This window comes from Spea bombifrons, chromosome 7 (genome assembly GCF_027358695.1).
Source record: "Spea bombifrons isolate aSpeBom1 chromosome 7, aSpeBom1.2.pri, whole genome shotgun sequence".
NCBI lineage: Eukaryota > Metazoa > Chordata > Amphibia > Anura > Pelobatidae > Spea > Spea bombifrons.
Window position 1 is genome coordinate 43,651,753 of NC_071093.1, and position 10,505 is coordinate 43,662,257.

The window sequence follows — 10,505 nt, forward strand, 5'->3', positions numbered from 1 at the left end:
TAGTCTCTACCTCTCCCGTACAGCGGTCCTCCTTTTCGGAGGTGAACCAGAAGATCCGACCCTCCTGCAGGTCTTATGGCCGGGGAGGGAAGGAATTGTGTCTGACATCTCCCCACAAGGAAAGTCAGACGAAGACTTGAAGTTTCTGGCTTCTGCTGCTCTTATGCACAGAATGCACGCACCTGAAAAGCACGACACCTCGGGCTTCCAAAAAAAAAAAAAAAAAAAAAAAAACCAATTTAAAAAAAAAAAAAAAAAAAAAAAACAATTAAAAAAAAAAAAAAAAAAAAAAAAAACAATTTAAAAAAATGATTCTGGCTTAAGGGGATTGGCGGTAGTATACAGGAGAGGGGGCTATAATATTTACATGTGGTGCTAGGGCCTTTTTTATTACAATTTTGTTAAATTATTGAAATCTGTGCAGTGTGGATGGGGATCCCTTTACATCTTATGTATGCCAGTGATGTCACAATGATTGTGTTGTTTATTTTTCATTTTATTTTTTTTCTATTTTTTCTATTTTGTTGTTTTTCACGGAAACCTTGACTTGTTATTATTTAACGATTTTAACGATATACTCAACTGAAGCACCTGCATTCAAGCAGGGATATCAACCATAACACACTGATAGCAAAAACACACTGTAGAATAGCTAGGAGTCAGTTCCAGACTGTGTGGCCCTGAGAACCTGCCCCTTCACCCTGAGATTGGGGCAAAGTCTGAGAGTTCCCAGATATGCTGTTTAGCCAATGCCAGAATACGCTGCTGCCCATACTCTTAACACAATAAATGTGCTATGCTAGAATCAGTTCTATTGTCATGACTTTCAATCCAGGACAATAGAAAAAAAAAATAATTCAGAGAAATAATGCAGAAAATGGGCCAATAGCTGCCGGCAACATCCTTATGACTCACGGTCATGCCAAGCCTCCGGGGCAGGTACAACCTATTTATCAGAATTCAGAACATTCCGAATACAATACAAAAGGCATACATACGCCTATCGCAATGTATCTTTTTTGGCATGAAAAAGATAATTTAATGTCACTAACTATATGTTCAGAATCTAGACAGGTAAAGCTGGGAACACATTGATCTTTTATTATTATTATTATTTATTATTATTATTATTACCTTTGTTGATTTAAATTGTAGCCTGTTCCGCAGCACAGTGGTAAAACTTTACAGTAAGTTATGAAATTGGTGTCAATGTTAACAAATGATCTATAGAATACTATAATATGACATAAAAGATTATGCAAGGGAAACACAAGGTGAAGAAACACAATGCACGATGCTGGTTTTATTTAGAATACAACTTAATGGGATCCCGTTTTAATCATTGAAGACTGCATGGAACTCTAATGTCAGAAGCTGGATCTGAAGAAGGATGGGATGGCGCCAAAGATCTCAGCTGGGTGATGGTCACATATGGAAGGAGGTTTTGAGTAGAAGGAGTACCCGAAGCAATTGCTCCAGGGCCCTGGCGTTCAGACAGGTCTATACCTTTTATTAATTCCACAAAGTGGCGAGCCGATCGGGGCCCGCAGCATGCAGCATTTTTCCTCCAAGACTGGCACTGCGTGTTGAGAAGTGATGCCATTTCTGGGGACGCAACACAATAAGAGAGCTAGAAACCGCAGGGCCCTGGGGCGAAAATTGCCCTGGGGCCCCCAACTTCACTACTTGTCTGTGCCCCCCCTTCCAACATATAATCTGGCACACATATGTAAACACACTTACACAAATTACACACAACTACTCAGTAACACACGTACACAATCATTCTAACACACACGCCATTTCACCCACTTACACATACCGTATTTGCCCGAATATAGGCCTATATTCGGGGTTTAGCGCAGGAATCCTCAATTCGTATCGCCCGACGCAGTTCTGGGCGCCGGGGAGGCAGCAGGGTTAGGATCCAGATCCCCCGCAGCACTGCAGGGGAACTGGATGTCCTGTACAGCAGACAATTACGTTCAAGGGATCCATGTATAAAGGCAATGGATATAGAGGCAAAAGGTGATAATTGTTAATCTTATTTGCATGTGCCTACCCAGAATCCCTTGTGGTTGTGGCAGCACCATGAGATTCCTGAGGGAAAAACAAGCTTTCTGGCCTGTCTGGTGTCGTAGATGAGTTTTTAATAATGCTTCTACTACACCTTTAATTCTAGTGGAAGGGTTTTCCATCACATTTACTCACCATAACTTATGTAATGGTATTTCTCTTGCTACCCCAAGCCTCAAGTATTAAGCCAGTATCACATGGTGATCTGATGACTGTAGCTCTGCCTGCTTCTTGGGCTTTTGGCTAAGCTGTACAGTAGTGCCCTTAGGGAAGAGGAGAGGGGAAAAAAGCCAAAGCTGTCCATGAGCGGTGATCTGACTACAGCACCTCTTCCAGAGTTTTGTCTAAGGGCTGTTCTATACAGCGGGCAATTACTTTCAAGGGATCCATGTATAAAGTAGATATAGAGGCAAAGGGTGATATTTTGCTAACCTTATTTGCATGCACCTACCCAGAATCCCTTGTGGTTGTGGCTGCGCCATATTTTCCTAATTTATTCACATCCAATGTACCCCAATAAAATTATATTGTTATATTATTATAACATATACCTATAGGAAAGTAGGCGGAAAGTAGCACTTGTGCTGTGAAACAATGATAATGTTGAGTGTTGCGATTTTCAAAAGGAACACTTGGCTGCCACAGGTGTTCATGTGAGGAGGACAGATGTGCCGGGAATTAAAAGCTGATGGTTGCCGGTAAATATAAGTCATAGTCCGAAACCTTTGCTGATAGGCGGTGGTCAGGGACAGGTGTGATTGTAGGTATTTAATGCCTCAAGGGTTTAATTATACACATTGATACAAAAAATACACACATTTGTTCATTTTGATCATTTAAAAAAATAATAATAATAACGCGAGCAGAGCCTGTGCTCCGGCACCTAACATTATGTAACTTTATGATAATTCTGTGCCCCGTAGATAATTCTGTTCAACATCTTTATAACGATGATGGATGCCACCTAGTGGCAGGTGCTGTGTACTGCATGTGTGAATCGTTTACATGGTTTATGTTTGATACCTGATAGCCCTGATGCTGTCATTCCTTTTGTTTCACATTTTTATTGTTAGTATTGATAAAATAAAATTTTTATTTAATTTTTAAATTAGTCATATTTATATTTCCAAGCTCTGACACCAGGCCCAGTGTCCTGCCCTACGGCCACTCATGTCCAGCCGGCGGCCACATTTGCGTCATTAGGTGGGCCCCAGCCTTAAAGCGCAGGGGCCAAATTGTCATTCCTAGTCTGGCCCTTTCCGTCATCCATCAAATGTCTTCATTCCCATGATCCCTTGCTAAAGACTTTATTGAAATCCTACTGTCAGCAAGCAGGAAGCTGTAATACGCTTCCCGGAATTTACCGCCATCGGTTTAGCAGGCTGCGCATGAGCCCTTATTTAGCACTAGAGATTGCTTACAGCCGTGTAGTTCCCTTAAAAGTGATGTTAAGAATGCACAGCAAGATGGCAGCTCCCGCCTACAACAAAACATAAACATTACTATAGGGGAAATCATATAATACGGACACAGTTTACAGGCAGAGGTGTTAATAAGGGGTTGTTAATTTCTTTGCCATGTCCAGGGGGCGCTGCAGCTCCTCTCCTGCAAAGCCAGAAGCAGGCTTTCCATTGCACCTCTGCTCAATGGGCCTGTTACCTAGGTGATCATTGATCTCCCCAGCTGGCCCATTCATGTTATAAAGACTGTGTCACATGTCCTTAAGAGGTGGAGCCCCAGAATATGATGTTGTTGCCACAGGTGCAAGGGGGCATAACGTGAATGGGGTCTGTAGTGAGGAATAGGGCTGATTCAAGTCAATGGAGGATGCAATACTCTCTCTTAACACTTGGGGTCGCTGGTGCTCTATGCTATAGATACACAAGTAATGTTTTCCCACAGGCTGCACTCTTTGCATCTCAAGGGGATGGATAGTAATTTTCACTATATACCATCCTGGCACCAAAAGGGTGCTTGGCAATGATGTATACCAGCCTAGGAGGGACCGACTAGGCCTAGGGTGGCATGGTCTTGGGGAGTGGTAGTCCACCTGTTGCAAAACTGGGGGACGGATTGCCCTTTTGGGTGTTCTACTTCTCAGCTGTACTGCTGTTTAATTGGCTAGTTATAAGGTATATCTGTGATTTACATTACTGCTGCTGTGCCGAGCTGACACAGCATCCATAGGATGTAGTATAAGCGCAACACCGGGATATGAAAGATGGAGAGGGCAGCTTGGGGTGCTACCCAGGGTCAGGTCTAGGCCAGCACTCAAGGTAAATATTCTTATTATCTTTTATTTATAAAGCGCCAACAATTTAGGTGCATGCATGATCCTCACCCCCCTTTACCTGGGGTATTTAGAGGTAGGGGAGGTATGGATTATAAGGACAGGGAAGGGGAGGGAAAGAGAGACGGAAGCGAGGGAAGGGGACCCTGCCTCTCCAAATGCTTTCTTGCATGCATGCCTCCAAGGGTCTTTTGATTATTTCTTTACCCTTTATTCCAGTGTCACATGTCCTAAAGAGGTGGAGCCCCAGAATATGATGTTATTACCACAGCTGCAAGGGGGCATAACGTGAATGGGGTCTGTAGTGAGGAATAGGGCCAGTTCAACTCAATGGAGGATGCAATACTCTCTCTTAACACTTGGGGCCGCTGGTGTTCTATGCTATAGATACACACTTCCGCACAACCAGGAGCTATTTCATGATCTGCTGCCATCAAGTGCTGATGTAATTACTAATTTATTTATGTTACATTTTTTTTTTAGTTTTTTTTTTGGATTGGCCCTCTTGTCTCAGCTGAAGATGAGGAATTTGCAGGGCGTTGCCGGATGGGCCCTGAAAAGGTAGGAAAAAAAAAAGTAATGTTTACCTACAGGATGCACCCTTTGCATCTCAAGGGGATGGATAGTAATTTTCACTATATAAAGGGATGGGTTATAGGGACAGAGAAGGGGAGGGAAAGAGAGACGGAAGCGAGGGAAGGGGACCCTGCCTCTCCAAATGGTTTCTTGCATGCATGCCTCCAAAGGTCTTTTAATTCTTTTTTTACCCTTTATTCCAGAAGGAGCCGGGAGGAAGAAACAATGACTTTAAATCCAGAACAACAGAAAAAAATAAATAATTCCGAGAAATAATTCAGAAAATGGGCAGATAGCTGTCGGCAACATCCTTATGACTCACGGTCATCATGCCAAGCCACAACCTATTTATTGTCAAGTACAACCTATTTATCAGAATTCAGAACATTCTGAATTCCTTTACCTTGGGTATTTAGAGGTAGGGGAGGTAGGTGGGCTTTTGTATTTATCTTTTAAAGTTTAGTTCACTCATTTATTTTTTTATACTCACCACCACCTTCATCACGAACGGCAGGGATGGATTATAGGGAAGGGGACCCTGCCTTGCCGAATGGTTTCTTGCATACATGCCTCCAAGGGTCTTTTAATTATTTTTTTACGCTTTATTCCAGCAGGAACATGGAGGAAGAGCCCATGCAAAGATTGTCACTATTAGGGGCTTCCCAGAATCCACATTTTGCTTCTTTAAAAAAAAATATATATATATACTTTCAGATTTTTTTAACCAACTTCTAAAAAAAAAAAAAATTCAGGAGGTGATGTTTTATTATTCATTTTGTATGTTTCAGGTGACAACATGCAAGTCTTCATTCGCTTCACAAGCCCTCGCTTAGAACTTTAAAAAAAAGTCAAAGCCATTGGCATGTACTCACAAATATCTGCTTTGCGAGAATGTGAGGGCATGACATCTTCACTGAGTCCAGTCTGTTGAGTAAAGGGGTTAATTGGGGCAATTATCAGAGAATGTTAAATGGAAAGACTGAAATGAAAAATATGCAATTTTGTATTTGCTTAGCATCTTAGAGAGCGCAATGTCGTCTGTGTGGAGCGGTGCATTAAAGAGGATCAGAATTCAGGTTCGTTTCTTGTGAATATGACATGTTGTTAAAATTCCATACTGCATTCCTGGGTGGTATTCCTGTTCTCGCTATACCTGCTTGTTTACTGGAAACTATCCACCCCCATCCACGTAGACAATAGGATAAAATGTTGAACCACTGCAGAAATTCTGTGGGTAGTTTATGAGGAATGAAGGGTTAAGCAGACCAGGGCAGAAATGTGAGAATCCACCACATCCCTGACTTCATCTGCCTAAATAGGAGTTAGTAATATGATTTACACCGGTACTGTAATCATGCAATACAATGTAGCAAAATAAATTGTTAATTGTCGGTCAGAAATAACTCATCGCGCATCTCCACTTGGGAGCATCTCAAGTTTTAGCTCTCTTGTGGGATTACAGAGGAAAATGACCCCTTAATGACCAATGACGTGTCAGACACGTCATGTAAAAAACAGGCAGTTAACGAAAGCCTGGTGAAATTAGTGCATGGAAAGAGTTAAAATACTAGTTTGAGGGGGTAACTATTTGGGACCTTCAAAGGTGTCCCAAATAGAAAAAATCGTTTTCAAGTAGCAATACTCTTCTTCTACTTATTGCCCAATCGTGCAAAAAAACAACAACAACAACAAAAAAAACATAAAAATATTTTGTATTTCTAAACTCAGGATAAATATTATAATCTCCTTTTTTTTTTACATTAGCTTTTGTAGATGAGTAAAATATTTTTCAAATAAAAGTCATAAAACGCGTCATTTTTTTAATTTTTCACTATATTTTACTGTATTATTTTCTTCTCGTTTAGTAAATGAGAAGAAAATTAGGAGCGCCGCAGAAACCATTACGCGAAGGGTGCAAAAAGAAAAAAAACAAAAAAAAAAACAGTTCTGTTCTGTTCTCAAGGGGATAAGGTTTGAGTCTTTACAGCAGGAAAACCAAGTCTGACCTGCTGTCAAATTCTATATTTCTGTAGGGGAATTTTTGGAGAATATTGGGTACCCACAACAAGAACGTCAAGTGATGGAAGTGCTCCTGTGCGGAGCTAGACGAAACATTTTTCTCAACTAAAAATGATAAAAAGTCCTTGAAAAATGCTTTTTTTTTTTTGCAATTGAATATCAGGTATAAAAACAATTTGGGGGTCTAGACTGTGACTGCTTACGCAAAGAGTTACATAAGAAAGTAACTATCTTAGAGTTATCTAAATGGATACATTTTACACAAAAGTTCTACAAAATAAATAAAAAAAACTCTTTAGACAAGAATTCCTACTATTATTCATCACTTAATATTTATTTAGGTTTTTTTTCTTGTTTTTTTTTTCCCTCTGGAAAATGGGTAATATGTTAAGAAAAAAAAAACACTATTCTGATTTTTTTTTTTTTTATGGTAAAACAATACTTTTGTAAGCTGCTGAATTTTCCTTTCCATTTGTAAATAATTTTCCTACAAAATAAACCATTTTAAGAAAAAAAAAAAAATATAAGAGAAATATAGAGCCGCGTATAACTATGCCTTTAATATGCCTCCTTGAGAAACAGATAAAAATCTCTCCTTCGGAAAGGAATTTGTACGTTTCATTTAAGTACGTCTACGCTTATTAGACCCCACCTGTGCTGCCGACACCCTACGGCACACCGGGTCATGCGACCGGTTTCTGATTTTTTTCCACTGACTCATTAGGATTGACATAATAACAGAAACAAAACAAAAAAAAAAAAAAGGTGAAAAAATCAGAATAAAAAGGTCATCGCTCCAACAGCGTTTAACCGGCGTCGCGTTTTAGTTTTTTTTTTGCACTCTTTGCATTGTTTGTTTTTAACTTTGGGTTGTTTCAAAAACACGAGAAGCGCTCCCTGTTTTGTGCAGACAGGCATCACGAGAAACAGGGTTATTCCACCTGAAACCGTAAAAAAAAAAAAAAAGTTTTATTTTGTGATCACGAGTTTGGCCTACGAGAAAAAAAGAAGCTATTTTAAAGTAAGATGAGAGCTGCCGTCATTACTCACTGGAGATGGATCAAAGCATACGGACACCGATATAACTAATTCCCCCGACGCAACTCATGTCTGTTTCTAAATTTAAAAGACACCCTTAGGCAGCTACTTGATGACGTTCTCGCCCATGGGTTCTCAGGAAACAAAACTGTTTGATATTTTTATTTGTTGAATGTTCTGTTGCTCCAGTTTTGTTATCAAGTCTGTTGAGAACTTGTGGCCAGCTTATCATCTCTGGTATCGATTCATTAAGTTTCTTAAATATACCAAAGTGTTGTTACAAGTGTTGCATGGTCTAGACTCATGGTCCTCCAAGTCAGTATTTGGAGCAACTACACATTCAAATTGTGCACTGAATTCCATTAAAAAAAAAATTCTTATAATGTATGACATTTTGATTTAATTACTGTACGTGTGTGGCTGAGTGGGTTGTTGAGATTACTGCATGTGTTGGTCTGTCTGAAAATCATATACTGTTTGAGTGTGCGTCAGTGCTGTTTTCATTGTGTTTGAGTGTACGTCAATGCTGTATACTGTTTTCATTGTGTTTGAGTGTGCGTCAGTGCTGTATTCATTGTGTTTGAGTGTGCGTCAGTGCTGTTTTCATTGTGTTTGAGTGTACGTCAATGCTGTATACTGTTTTCATTGTGTTTGAGTGTGCGTCAGTGCTGTATTCATTGTGTTTGAGTGTGCGTCGGTGCGGTATACTGTTTTCATTGTGTTTGAGTGTGCGTCGGTGCGGTATACTGTTTTCATTGTGTTTGAGTGTGCGTCGGTGCTGTATACTCTTTTCATTGTGTTTGAGTGTGCGTCAGTGCTGTATATTTTTTTTGTGTTTGCGATGGATCTGACAAAATTCACCGCTTGTTAATTATTTTCAGATCAAATTTGCTTAAATTTAATACCCCCCTCTTTTAAAAAATGGCAAGCTTGAAATTGGAAACATGCAAGAAATCGACTATTGTTGGGGTCTTTTTGCCCGCTTTTTTTCTCATATTGAATTATAGCGTATCGGAATAATAATGGTTTCAGATGAAAGCCTTGGTTGTTCTTAAAAAAAAACAAAAAACAATATATTGTTCTTTGAGTACAAAAAACTCCCACTTAGACAAAGACATAACAAAAATGGTGAAACCCATTGAGTCATCAAGAGTAGACTAGTGTAAAATACCTGTGTTCTTAAGGGGTTAAATAGTCCCTTTCATGCCCCTCGTAAAGGGCTCTAAAAATAAAAATAGTGTAATGTGCAGACCCTCCAGAACTTTATGATATCCCAACCCACCGAAGTCCTCGATGCCCGCATTTCATGGAACCTGCCCTCATCGAAGACACATTGGTCGTCAACATTCTAGATTAGTGCGTCTTGCTAAGAGTAACAAAGTCCAGGAGGGAAATGTATTATCTGAGATCACATTTTATGTTCATACAAATGACATTTAAAAGAGACTTGTTCGGCCAAACACCAGTTGATGAACTCTGCCTCAAGCCCTACAAGCCTTACATCGAGCATCGCTAGAACTCACACCTTGCCGTCCAGCCTGGGTGATAACGTAGGACGGGGTCAGAGGGTTACATTTTGAATTCCTGTTATGTATTGAGCTGTAACCAGCCTGTCCAGTTTGCCATGTACTGGAAAGACCAGTCTGTAGACATCATTACCACCGAATGTGGAGGAAAGAGCTTCGGTCATCTGGATAGGACCAAGAATTAGGGTCTTCTTCTAGAAAGAATAGGCAAATGCAATGGGGGGGGGTCCAATACCACTGCGTTGTTCTATTGAGATCTCATCATAACAGATGAGGAATTAGTAAAAAATATCTTTTTTTTTTGTCTCTTCCCACTTCCCCCAAAATCTGGAGCATTGAAACCCAGTCTGTCCTCCTGAAATAGTCCATAAAGTGTGGAGATCCCTTCCTCTGCTGGGCTGCTTTCCATGGAACCACTTGGTGACTTGGAACGTAAGATTCCCATGACGGGCTACGTTTTAGTTCGAGATGCTCACACTGTGTTTAGGAAGAGACGTATCGAGCCCTTCAGATTTCATAGGTTATGGAAAATGTCTTCTGACAACACCTCCGCAGAGTAAATTTTATGTTGTGTTTTAGGTTATTTTGTGTTCAAATCCAAATCTAAAAATATACTGTATTGACTTTGAAGACGCTGATGGAATGATGGCATTTGAGTCATTTATAAATACTCCGGGCTATGGCGTCACAGAGGTGAGATCATGGAGAGAGCTGAGATAGGGGTTTGGTTTGGCGTCTCGGCTTCAAAATCCAAGAAAATGAAAGCAATACCGTTAAAAAAAACATGAATTCTTGTTTCATTCATCGTTCTACTCGACTTTGATTCTTCCCACACCTCGCCCAAGCGCGTCCAAGTGATGGACGTTAAGCCAGGTGAGATGGTCCACCATTAGTCCCATAAAGGGCGTTCCATGATCTCTCATACGCATCTAATAATGAGAAGAGTTGACCGAGGCCGGGCGCTTGGCTTACAAGACGTA